Below are 13,800 nucleotides of genomic sequence, written 5' to 3'. Positions count from 1 at the left end.
CGTCGGGCAGAAGCAAAGGACTACAGAGTGACCGCCTTCCACATGAGAAACTTGATGTCAGCCTCCAGTAGAGGCTCAAACCATGCTGATTGCAGGAACTGCAACACCACATCTAGATCCCAGGGTGCCGTTGGCGCCACAAAGGGAGGCTGGATGTGCAGAACCCCTTTTAAAAAGGTCTGAACCTCAGGGAGGACAGCCAATTGTTTTTGAAAGAAGATGTACAAAGCAGAGATTTGGACCTTGATGGATCCCAATCTCAGGCCCATATCCACTCCTGCCTGCAGGAAAAGGAGAAAACGTCCAAGTTGAAAATCCACCGCTGGAAATTTTCTTGATTCACACCAAGAAACATATTTCTTCCAAATACCGTGGTAATGTTTAGACGTCACCCCCTTCCTAGCCTGAATCAGGGTAGGAATGACCTCACTCGGAATACCTTTCCGAGCTAAGATCTGGCGTTCAACCGCCATGCCGTCAAACGTAGCCGTGGTAAGTCTTGATAGGCGAACAGCCTCTGCAGCAGCAGATACTCCCGAAGAGGTAAGGGCCTTGGATCTTCCAGCTGAAGATCCAGTAGATCCGCATACAAAGCCCTCCTTGACCAGTCCGGAGCAATGAGGATTGCCAGAACCTTTGTTCTTCTTACCAGCTGAAGGACCTTTGGAATCAGAGGAAGTGGAGGGAACACATACACTGACGTGAACACCCACGGTGTTTCCAGTGCGTCCACCGCCACTGCCTGCGGGTCCCTCGACCTGGAACAGTACCTCCCCAGCTTCTTGTTGAGGCCGGAGGCCATCATGTCTATGGGAGGAACCCCCCACCAACCGGTTACCTCCTCGAACACCTCCGGATGGAGGCCCCACTCCCTTGGATGGAGATCGTGTCTGCTGAGGAAGTCTGATTCCCAGTTCTCTACTCCCGGAATGAAGATCGCTGACATCGCTACAGCGTGCCTTTCTGCCCAGAGGAGGATTCTTGACACCTCTGACATGGCAGCCCTGCTCTTCGTTCCGCCTTGTTGGTTTATGTAGGCCACTGTGGTCACGTTGTTCGACTGCACCTGCAGAAGGTGTGCTGCTTGCAGAAGGGCATTGTACATGGCCCTTAGCTCCAGGATGTTTATTGGGAGAAAAGATTCTTGATTCGACCTCCTTCCTTGGAAGGTTTCCCCTAGAGCGACTGCTCCCCAACCTCTTAGACTTGCATCTGTGGTTAAAAAGATCCAGTCCTGAATTCCGAACCTTCGGCCTTCCAGAAGGTGAGGAAGTTGTAGCCACCAGAGGAGTGAAATCCTGGTTTTCGGAGACAGGCGTATCCTCTTGTGCATGTGTAGGTGAGAGCCGACCACTGGTCCAATAGGTCCAGCTGAAAAGGATGAGCATGAAACCTGCCATACTGCAGAGCCTCGTAGGCGGCAACCATCTTCCCCAGAAGGCGTACGCATTGATGAACTGATACCCGGGTAGGCTTTAGGACATCCCGGACCATTGCTTGAATCGCCTTTTCGGTCCCAGGTGAGACTTTTGGAAGGTTTAGGATCCAACCGTGCCTCCTGAGCAGTTGTGTCGTGACCGCAACAACCTCTCCCTGGACGACGCCTTGATCAGGAGATCGTCGAGATATGGAATTATGTTCACCCCCTGTTTGCGGAGGAGAACCATCATCTCCGCCATCACCTCGGTGAAGATCCTCGGTGCTGTGGAGAGGCCAAACGGCAGCGCCCGGAACTGATAGTGATCGTCCATCAGTGCAAACCTGAGATATGCTTGATGCGGCGCCCAAATGGGAATGTGAAGGTAAGCATCCTTGATGTCCAGAGACCCCAGGAACTCCCCCTCCATCAGTCCTGAGGTGACAGCTCTCAGAGATTCCATCTTGAATTTGAACTCCCTGAGATAAGGGTTCAAAGACTTTAAGTTTAGAATAGGTGGTACCGAACCATCCGTTTTTGGTACCACAAAAAGGTTCGAATAATAACCCTCGTTCCACTGCTGAAGTGGGACCGGAACAATGACCTCTGACACCACCAATTTTCTGATGGCCTCCAGAAGAATTGTCCTGTCTGCCAGCAGGGCTGGCAAGCCTGACTTGAAGAAATGGTGAGGCGGGGGATCTTGAAAATCCAGTCTGTACCCTCTGGACACTATATCCAGTACCCAGGGGTCCAGACCCGACGACACCCAGACGTGGCTGAACTGCCGGAGTCTTGCCCCCACCTGACTCTCCTCCAGGCCTAGCTGTCCACCGTCATGCGGAGGACTTGGGGGTATCAGAAGTGGGCTTCTGGGTCTGGGAACCTGCGGAAGCAGGCTTCTTTGCTTTGGCACAACCACCTCTGAAGAAAGGTGTTCGAAGGCTTATTCTTTCTAGGCCTCGCGGGCCGAAAGGACTGTGACGTGGTAGATGAAAAAGGCTTCTTCGTAGCCGGTGCAGCTGAGGGGAGAAAAGGAGACTTACCCGCGGTAGCCGTGGCAATCCACGCATCCAGCGCCTCCCCAAAAAGAGCCTGACCTTTGTATGGTAGGCCCTCCACACACTTCCTGGATTCCGCATCCGCAGACCAGTTGCGCAGCCAGAGACCCCTGCGAGCCGAGACGGACATGGAGGAAATCTCCGCAGCCATGGAACCCAGGTCTTTCATGGAATTCACCAGGAACCCTGCAGAATCCTGAATATTACGTAAAATAAATCAACGTCACCTTTGTCCAGCGTAGTCAATTCCTCCTGCAGAGTGATTGACCACCTTGCAATAGCTTTAGCAATCCAAGCACAGGCTATAGTAGGCCGCAATATAGCCCCTGTAGCCATGTAACTGGATTTCAGCATACCATCCATCTTGTGATCTGCCGGGTCCTTTAACGCGGTAGATCCCGGGACCGGTAATACCACCTGTTTGGACAGCCTGGAGACAGAGGCGTCGACTATCGGCGGGGACTCCCATCTCTTCCTATCTTCCTCTGGGAAGGGAAAAGCCACCAAGACTCTCTTTGGAATCTGGAATTTGTTTTCCGGAGTTTCCCATGCCTTTTCAAAGATAGCATTTAATTCTTTGAATGGCGGGAAGGTGAGGGGGGGGGCTTCTTATCATCTGTAAAGAAGGCCTCCTCCACCTGTTCCGGAGCTGTGTCCGAAATGTGTAAAACATCCCTAACAGCCTCAATCATCAACTGCACCCCCTTGGCAAGGGATGCTGTCCCCCTCAACACATCCCCGTCACCGTCTGCAGCATCAGAGTCGGTGTCCGTGTCATCCTGCAGAATTGCAAGTGCCAGTTTGTGAGAATGCACCGCAGGGGACCCCGAGGAGGCAGTATCAGACCATACAACCATAGAGGACTGGAGGACCTGAGTGGCATGCTCAGTCCTAGCAAACCTATCGGAAATCTGAGAAATAGTCCTTATCAGAGAGACTAACCATTCTGGCTCTCTAGCTTCGATCTGTGCTAAAACAGTGCAATCCTGATTACATGGAATGGAGTGCTCCTGGGAAGACAAATCCTCTGCATATGAAACAGTGTACCTAGACATGTTGTCACACACCCTCAAACACCCCACAAACACACAGGGTACTGGGCAGACAGAGTTTCCCCCCAAGAATGGCAGAGAGACACAGAGATTGGAGCCAACCCACACACAGCGCTGCTAGAGTATAGGGAGACCCTAAACCCGCGCTGACTGTGTCCCTTAATAGGTGACACAGCCTTAACACAGTCCCGTCCCCCCCCCCCCCCCTTCTACAAACCCCTGGTACCGTACAGATAGCTGGAGTCGTTCAGGAGGGACCTGGCATCCACTGGCAGTGAGCTGCAGGCTGGAAAATGGCACTGAACGCTGCTGGGTCCGCTCTGAGGAGAAGCTCCACCCCCTCAGTGGCGTTGTCTTCCCGCTCTTGTAGATTATACTGGCCCGAGGAATTTAGTGCTGGCTGAGATCCGCGGACCCCGACAGGCTTAATGTGGTCAGTGTAGGGCCCCGTGCTAGCTCAGGGCGCTCCCCGCAGCTCCGCACCTTAGTACCGCTGAGCCTTCTTGAGCGCAGTTAATACCGCACTCCCGCCCTTAGCCGCCGCCTTCACACTGTCCCCCCGCTTGCAAGGGGGGACAGTGACTCACTCGCCACACTTCAGCTCCCTGAGGGGGTGGCGGCTGGCTGCCGGGGCCAGCGTTCCCCTGCGGCGGGCGCGATCAGACCCCTCTGGAGCTCATCGTCCAGTCAGCAGGAGCAGTGGTTCAAGACCCCGCAGGGCGGACACTGCTGCCCCCCCTGTCGCCAGCAGCCTCCCTGTGAAAAACAAACAAACTCTGAAATAAAGAAAATAAACTTTTCCTAAGAGAACTCTGCAGAGCTCCCCTAGCTGTGACTGGCTCCTCCGGGCACATTTTCTAAACTGAGTCTGGTAGGAGGGGCATAGAGGGAGGAGCCAGCCCATACTCTTAAACTCTTAAAGTGCCAATGGCTCCTGGTGGACCCGTCTATACCCCATGGTACTAATATGGACCCCAGCATCCTCTAGGACGTAAGATAAATATATTTAATTAATACAAAAATTAGTTGTGTATATTGGTCAAACACATACATATGTTTACATGGTACATACTGTGCGTAAAGCTGGCTGAGGCAACTAAACCCTACATCCTCAAATAGCGAACATTCTCCATTTCAAAATTCCTGGAAGTCCTGTAAAAGAAAGAAAGAAAGGATTAGCGTAGAAAGAATTTGACAGGAGTTAAGTACCACTTGGCCCATCTAATCATACAAAAACAAATTACAGACCTTTTTTTTGTAATGAGCCTGGAAAATTTCAGGACATTTTTGCCATTCTGCAAATTTTTCTAAGAGACCCAGTGGCAGTGATGCAGATCATTCAGCAAAAACTTTTGACATCTCATCCTGACTGAAGGAACTGCCTACAATTATTATTGACATGTCTACTCTGACTGCATATGATGCAGTCGGGTTTAGTATGAAATACCTACAATCAAAATCCTGATGGTCAAAATCCCAACAACAATTGACCGACGGTCCAAATACCGACAAGGTCCAAATACCGACATTTAAAATACCGACAAGGTCAAAATACAGACATTTAAAAATGTCAACAGGTCAAAAAGTCGGCACGAGTTTTTCAATTGTTTGTGTGTGTATGTTGACGTAGGTCGATATGGACACTGCGCTCACCATGCTTCAGGCACGGTGCCTCGCTGCGCTTGGCACACTATTATATTCCCACCTCCAGGTCCACTGGGATGGTAAAGTATGAACAAGTCGGTTTTAATGAAAAAATCATGAAAAACTCATGTCGACTTTTTGATTGTAGGTAAATTGACCGCATTCCATAGGTCACCATTCAAAAAATGGTTGATTATTATTTTAGTCATAGCATTCCAAAAAGGCATGTCAGACAGTCTGTTCCAATTCTGGCTGGATGAAAAAGGAAATTTGGAGGCCCTTGTAAAAACTGGCTTTGCTTTACTTAAGTTGCCCACCCTCCACTGTGTACTCAGAAAGCGTTTTCAACGCATCCGGGAAACTGGATGTACGGTATACTGGGGGACAGCACAAAATACAATATATATTTCTTTTATATTATTAATAAAAATACTTTACTTTTTTTTAAACACTGGGGCAGAGCCTTGATGGATAGAACACAGAACAGCCCTTGTCACTGGAAGGCGAAGCAGCAGCCCCTGGATGTATAGTATTCTGGGGTACAGTACACAATATTTTATTTCTTTTTTTAATACTGGGCCAAAGCCCCTGGATGGATGGACAGAACACCCCTTGATGGACGGAGCAGGTGCAGTACCTGGATGTTTACTGGGATGACACAGCACAAAATATTTATTTAAATCAAAAGATATATATTATTTTTTATATCACACACTGCGGTTACAGTGTCGCACAAATGAGTCAGAAATATGTGTTATTTTTATTATCACACACTGTGGTTACAGTGTCGAACAAATAAGCCAGAAATATATATATTATTTTTTATATCACACACTGGCGGTTACAGTGTCACACAAATGAGTCAGAAATATATATTTTTACACACTGATGTTGAGCTTCACCAACAGTGTCGCACAAATGAGTCAGAAATATGTATTATTATTATTATTTTTTTATATCACACACCGGTGCTTACAGTGTCGCACAAATGAGTCAGAAATATATATATTATTTTTTATATCACACACATGAGTGTCACACACATGAGTCAGAAATATATATTTTTACACATTGCGGTTTAGCTTCACCAACAGCGTCGCACAATACATGTATGAGTAAGAAATAACATATTGCGGTCAGACCAGCAGTGTCACCAGAGCTGTTTCTTGCGGCGGGTGAGGTGTGCCATTGCATGGAGCGACCGCCGCTTCTCTTGGTGGCTCTCTTGGTGCTTCCCCTCTTCCCCGTCATTACTACTCTGCTCCAGGGGTGGAGTTTCTTGTAATGACGCCAGAGTGCCAGGCGGCGCCAGGGTGGGGAGCTGGGGGGGGGCAGAACTGGTCTCTCCCCTGGTATAAAACAAAGGGTGCGGCTACCGACGTGAACAGAATGTGCACTGTCCTCGCTAATCAGTAAGGGGGTGTGGCCTGCTGTGGCTGCGTGTTGTTTCTTACTGGTGGCACTGCTGTATAGCCAGCGGACACATGTGGGACAGTGTCTGTATGGGCAGTCTATCCCTGCAGACAGCATGTGAAGCAGTGTCTGTATGGGCAGACTATCTCTGCAGCCAGCATGTGGGGCAGTGTCTGTATGGGCAGGCTATCCCTGCAGCCAGCATGTGGGGCAGTGTCTGTATGGGCAGGCTATCCCTGCAGCCAGCATGAAGGACAGTGTCTGCACAGCCATTTCTTGTGGTGGGCGAGGCGTGCCACTGCGACTCTTGGTGGCTCTCTTGGTGCTCCCCCTCCTCCCCATTATTACTACTCTGCTCTGGGGGCAGGGTTTTATGTAATGATGCATTTGTGTTGTGATCTCACAATGCAAATGAGTAATTGTGTGAAACTTCTCCCCTGGAGCGGAGTAGTAATGACGGGGAGGAGGGGGAGCCAGGACACTGCCAGGACACTGACAAACGGACGGGTGGGAGGAGATTAGAATGAGGAAGGAGATGATGGCTGGTGGGCAGCCGGTCGCCAAAGAGAACTACACAGTCCTGGCAACTAGCATTACACAGCCCTGGCAACTGACATTACACAGTGTAATGTCAGTTGCCAGGGCTGTGTAATGCTAGTTGCCAGGGCTGTGTAATGCCAGTTGCAATGACCTCCATCCCAGAGCATGAAACCCCTGGCAAACAGCATGATCCCAGAGCATGAAACCCCTGGCTACCAGTATGACACCCAGAGCGTGAAACCCTTGGCAACAAGCAAGTAATTTAAAAGTAATTAGAAGCTTTAGTGTAGGGCATAATGTACCAAGGGCATTGCGGTGTGTGGCATACTATGGTGCAGGGGGCATTACTGTGTGGGGCTTAATATGGTGGAATTTTTCCTGTGGTGGCTGTGATCTGTTGGTACAGGGTCAAAAACTGGGGTGTAAGGTAGTCTTTTCAGACAAGACCATGCCCATTTTAGTGATGCCACGCCCATTTTTGTTACGGCACGCCCCCTTGGGAGCGCGCAAACTTTTCTTTTTTATATCTATGGGGGGGGGGGCGCATTTTTCTTTGTGTCAATTGTGGTGGCGCATTTTTAAATCTGGCACTGGGAGCCAAACTGACTAGAAACAGCGTCACAGTACTTCTGAAAATATAATAAAAATTGTATAGTACACTGGAGTACAACTTATTAATATTTATTTTTTTATAATTTTACGCTTTTTGTTGTTAGCTTTTATTATTTTAATTTTATACTGGGGCGGAGCCCCTGGATAGACGGACAGCTCACCTCTTTCAGATACAGCAGACAGAGCACCCCTTTTTCAGATATAGCAGGGTAGAGCACCCCTGGACTGATACGGCAGACTTAGCAACCCTGGACTGATACAGCAGACAGGGCACCCCTGGACTGATATGGCAGATAGAACACCCCTGGCTAATACAGCAGACAGAGCACCCTGCCTGGACTGATACAGCAGAGCACCCCTTTCAGATACAGCAGACAGAACACTCCTTTCAGATACAGCAGACAGAGAGAGCACCTTTCAGATACAGCAGAGAGAGAGAGCACCTTACAGATACAGCAGACAGATCATCCGCCCCACGCCAGACAATACAGTCCTGAGACGGACATGTAAGCATGACCTTGGAACTGCAAGCTATGTATAATCGGATAGAAGTGTAAATATACCTGTTTCCAGACAAACCCTTTGCACCAATGATGGGATGGGGCAAGCCTGCACTGAAGTTGATGGCATGTATCATGCCTAGTGTATGGCAGGGCCGTAACTAGCTGTGGGTCAGCGGTGCCTGGCACACAGTGCATATGCGATGTGGTCGCAGAACCACCGGCCAGCCAATAATGTAAATTACGCAGCAGCCACTGCAGCAGAAGCCGCGGGTGACAGTCTAACCTGCGGCTTCAGCTGCCTGCCAGCGCCTTCTGACCCTTTGTAGAGGCCGCAGTCATCCCTCTAGCATGCTCGCCCACTGCCATATTTATTCCTCATTGGCAAGTGCTGCAGCTGGCATGCTCCTCCTCTTCCCTCCCACCTTCCCTCAATGCCGGTGCAGGCGCAATTTCATCACGCATGGCATTCTGGAAGCAGTCACAGGGGAGAGAATAAGACTGAAGAGCAGAGCAGCCGCATAGTGTTGGGAAGTATCGTGTGATAGTACACGCAGCAGCCTGCCCACATGCACCCTTTATGCAGCCTGCCCACTTGAGCCCCTGGCCCTGAGGAGGAGACCTGCCACCCAGGCAGTCCCGGATCCCGGCCACAGCAGCAGCAAAGGGCCAGCTTGCAGCATCAGCACTGCAGAGAGAGTGACGCCACTCCAGCCATGGTGAGTGCAGGTGCATTTTTGCCCTGGCAGACTGTCTATCTCTCTCTTTGTTGTCCTCACTCCTCTCTCTCTCTTGTCTTCACCTTTCTCTCATCCTCACCTCTCTCTTGTCCTCACCTCTCTCTCTCTCTCTCGTCATTACCTCTCTCTCTCTCTCTCTCTCTCTCTCTCTCTCTTGTCCTCACTTCGCTGTCATCCTCACCTCTCTCTCTCTTTGTCATCCTCACCTTTCTCTCTTGTCCTCACCTCTCTCTTTCTATCATCCTCACCTCTCTCTCTCTTGTCCTCACCTCTCTCTCTCTCTCTTGTCTTCATCCCTCTCTCTCTCTTGTCGTCACCTCTCTCTCTCTTGTCCTCACCTCTCTCTCTCTTTCTTGTCCTCTCTCTCTATCTCTTGTCCTCACCTCTCTCTCTCTCTCTTGTCCTCACGTGTCTCTCTCCTGCACTCACATCTCTCTCCTGTCCTCACCTCTCTCTCTCTCTCTCTCTCTCTCTTGTCCTCACGTGTCTCTCTCCTGCACTCACATCTCTCTCCTGTCCTCACCTCTCTCTCTCTCTCTCTCTCTCTCTCTGTCTTGTCCTCATCTCTTTTCTCTCTTGTTCTCTCTCTTTCTCTTATGTCCTCAACTCACAGCTACTTCCATACTGGCTCTACTGTGGTGTAATGTGTATAAGGGGCTATACCATGACATACTGTGGGCTCTACTTGGCATAATGTGTTTTGGGCTCTACTTGGCATCATGGCATAATGTGTATCGGGGGCTCTACCTGGCATAATGTAGGATCTATCTGGCATAATGTGGGCTATACCTGGCATAGTGTGTTTCAGGGGCACTACCTGGCATAATGTGGACTCTACCTGGCATAATGTTTATCAGGGGCTGTACCTGGCATAAGGTGTATTGGGTTCTAATGTGGTATAATGTGAATAATGTACAATAATGGGCTGTGCAATGTGAAATGGTACTATTCTGTGGACACTCCCATTCCCCATAAAGCTATGCTCCTATATTTTTGTTGCGCACTGTCCCTATTTTGAATATGCGGAGGAAGGGGTCACTAACTCTCTTTCTGGCACAAGGCACCAAAATGTTTAGTTACGACACTGGTGTACAAATAGGGGCTGCCCTCTTGCAAAGATGCATACATACTGTATTTAGATGCATTCAACCAATGCGGGAGCAATTATCACTGACTTGCATTCAACTTTTATCAACACCTTTGATTGCATATGGCAAGATTTTAGAAATTGTCCTGTTTAATGAGTAATTGAATGCTAATCTCAGCTGAATGGCACCTGGAAACACCTACACCATAAAAAGCCACAGTAATAATCTTCCAAATTGTAGTTCAAGGGACACATACAGTAACAGAATACAAAATTTCAGACGCACATCATCTAGGAACAACATCCTAAACCAATGAAAAGAAGAAGGGTACAAAATCTAAATGAAAAGTACCAAGTTAAAAAAAAAAAAAAGAAAGAAATATAAATCAAAATAGAATAATAATATTCTGATACGTCTGAATTTTTTTTTAACAATGGTATAGTGCAAAGATGTTCAAAAGCAAATGTACTTATACTGCAGCAAAGCAATAGGACAGTTATAGATGCACCAATGCATGAGACTCTCGCAAGAGATTATGGTATGTGTCTGCACTACAAAAACTAGGTCCTCCACATAATGAATCCATACTATTTTATGACATTTATAAATATGTATATATATATATATATATATGTGTGTGTGTATATATATATATATATATATAGTATATCCTGATGTGAGTGCTGCACTCTTGATTGACATTTTTATATATATATATATATATATCAGTGGCGGAACTAGCGAGCGGTGGGCCCAGGTGCGACAAAATGCTTTGCCCCCACGCCCCCCCCACCCCCACACACATCCCATCCAAGTCCACCCCCTCACCCCTGGAGAGGATCTGGTGAGGGGGACCTGCTCAGGGCCAGAGAAATGGATACCTAGCAACAGTGCCGTAACTAGACATTTTAGCACTGTGTGCAAGAAACGGCATCGGAGCCCCACCCCAGCATGCAAAACAGGGGCAGTGCGCGCCGCAGGCGCGCGCAAAAATACATAGTGGCGTGGCTTCGTGGGGAAGGGGTGTGGCCACAAAATAATACCAATTCATAAAACGGTGCACAGTAGTCTCCATTCTTCAAATTACGCCGCACAGTAGCACCACTACACCAGGTAGAGACCCTTTTACACCTTACAGCGGACATATTCCTCTTTTTACACATAACGGTAGACAGCGTGCACTTGTTACACATAACGGCAGACATCGTCCCCTTTTTACACATAACGGCAGACAGCGTGCCCTTGTTACACATAGCGGCAGACAGCGTACACTTTTTACACATAACGGCAGACAGCGTCCCCTTTTTACACATTACGGCAGACAGCGTGCCCTTGTTACACATTACGGCAGACAGCGTCCCCCTTTTTACACATTACGGCAGGCAGACTCCCCCTTTTTACACATAGCGGCAGGCAGATTTCCCATTTTTACACCTAGCGGCAGGCAGTCCCCCCTTTTTACACATTGCGGCAGGCAGATTCCCCCTTTTTACACATAGCGGCAGGCAGATTCCCCATTTTTACACATTACGTCAGGCAGTCCCCCCTTTTTACACATTGCGGCAGGCAGATTCCCCATTTTTACACATTACGTCAGGCAGTCCCCCCTTTTTACACATTACGGCAGGCAGATTCCCCATTTTTACACATTGCGGCAGGCAGATTCCCCAGTTTTACACATTGCGGCAGGCAGATTCCCCATTTTTACACATAGCGGCAGGCAGATTCCCCATTTTTACACATTACGTCAGGCAGTACCCCCTTTTTACACATTGCGGCAGGCAGATTACCCCTTTTTACATATTGCGGCAGGCAGATTCCCCCTTTTTACACATAGCGGCAGGCAGTCCCCCATTTTTACACATAGCGGCAGGCAGTCCCCCATTTTTACACATAGCGGCAGGCAGTCCCAACAAAGAAAGAAAGAGAAAGAAAGAAAGAGAGAAAGAGAGAAAGAGAGAAAGAAAGAAAGAAAGAAAGAAAGAAAGAAAGAAAGAAAGAAAGAAAGAAAGAAAGAAAGAAAGAAAGAAAGAAAGAAAGAAAGAAAGAAAAAAAAGAATTATACTTACCCTCTCCGCTGGCTCAGGCTCCTCGGTGCAGCGTCAGACGATTCCATTTCCCGGGCAGTAGAGAAGGAGGAGGAGGGAGGTGGAGGAGGGAGCCGCAGCAGCGCTTTGTTACTGGTGGAGGCGCTGCTGCTGCTGCCCCTCTGCTTCACTATAGGCTGTTCTCGGAAGACAGCCTATAGTGAAGCAGAGGAGCAGCAGCAGCAGCGCCTCCACCAGTAACAAAGCGCTGCTGCGGCTCTCTCCTTCACCTCACTCCTCCTCCTTCCCCCATCCGTGCCGCTGCTCCTCTCCTCGCCGAGCGGCTGTGCGCTGCGGGCAGCGGTTGCCCGCAGCGCACAGCAGCATGTTATGAGTCAGTTTGACTCATTACATGCTTGGGCCCCTGGACAGAGGCGGGTCCCAGTGCAACGCACTGCTTGCACTGCCGGTAGTTCCGCCTCTGATATATATATATATACACTGCTCAAAAAAATAAAGGGAACACTAAAATAACACATCCTAGAATTGAATGAATGAAATATTCTTATTAAATACTTTGATCTTTACATAGTTGAATGTGCTGACAGCAAAATCACACAAAAATTATCAATGCAAATCAAATTTATTAACCCATGGAGGTCTGGATTTGGAGTCACACTCAAAATTAAAGTGGAAAAACACACTACAGGCTGATCCAACTTTGATGTAATGTCCTTAAAACAAGTCAAAATGAGGCTCAGTAGTGTGTGTGGCCTCCACGTGCCTGTATGACCTCCCTACAACCCACACAAGTGGCTCAGGTAGTGCAGCTCATCCAGGATGGCACATCAATGCGAGCTGTGGCAAGGTTTGCTGTGTCTGCCAGCGTAGTGTCCAGAGCAGTGCTTAAAGTGGTCCTAGAGAGGTGGTGGAACTCACCCCCCTCCCCACGGTGCCCATGTAATAAAGGTATTGCGCGCGCCTACGACGTGCGCAGCAAAAATGGGGTGTGGCCTCAAAAAGAAAGGGGCGTGGTCACACAATAGTAATAATGCCCACAGTAGTAGTACCCAAGTGGAAATTTTGAAGTGGGGGTATGGAAAAGTGAAGGGTGCAATTATGTGCGCGCCGAAGGCGCGCGCACTCCTGACAAGGGGGCATGGCCACGCAAAAGGGGGCGTGCCCTTCAGTGTAGTTTACCACACCATATACCCCTTATACACATTATGCACCACAATAGTAGGACCCTTTTCACATTATACCTCACAGTATGAGCCGAAATTCACATTTATACCACACAGTATGAGCCACATTCATATTACACCACACGGTATGAGCCGAAATTCACATTATAGCACACGGTATGAGCCGAAATTCACATTTATACCACACAGTATGAGCCACATTCATATTACACCACACAGTATGAGCCGAAATTCACATTATAGCACACGGTATGAGCCGAAATTCACATTACACCACACGGTATGAGCCGAAATTCACATTATAGCACACGGTATGAGCCGAAATTCACATTTATACCACACAGTATGAGCCACATTCATATTACACCACACAGTATGAGCCGAAATTCACATTATAGCACACGGTATGAGCCGAAATTCACATTATAGCACACGGTATGAGCCGAAATTCACATTATAGAGTGACAGAGTGACAGGGAGAGTGACAGCAGGGACATGGAA

General features: G+C 48.6%; 1 long non-coding RNA gene across 1 annotated transcript in view; it reads right to left on the bottom strand.

Moving 5' to 3' along the window:
• Positions 1-13,800, bottom strand: part of LOC134935101 (uncharacterized) — a 43,454-nt gene that overhangs the window by 7,083 nt on the left and 22,571 nt on the right. Inside the window, exon 2 of the long non-coding RNA XR_010179901.1 lies at positions 4,603-4,682. This is a non-coding gene — a long non-coding RNA (uncharacterized LOC134935101). The remainder of the gene's footprint in view (positions 1-4,602; positions 4,683-13,800) is intronic.

The sequence above is a fragment of the Pseudophryne corroboree genome, chromosome 6, assembly GCF_028390025.1.
Source record: "Pseudophryne corroboree isolate aPseCor3 chromosome 6, aPseCor3.hap2, whole genome shotgun sequence".
Taxonomy (NCBI): domain Eukaryota; kingdom Metazoa; phylum Chordata; class Amphibia; order Anura; family Myobatrachidae; genus Pseudophryne; species Pseudophryne corroboree.
The sequence above is the reverse complement of the archived record's forward strand: the minus strand, read 5'-3'. Positions and strand labels throughout refer to the sequence as shown.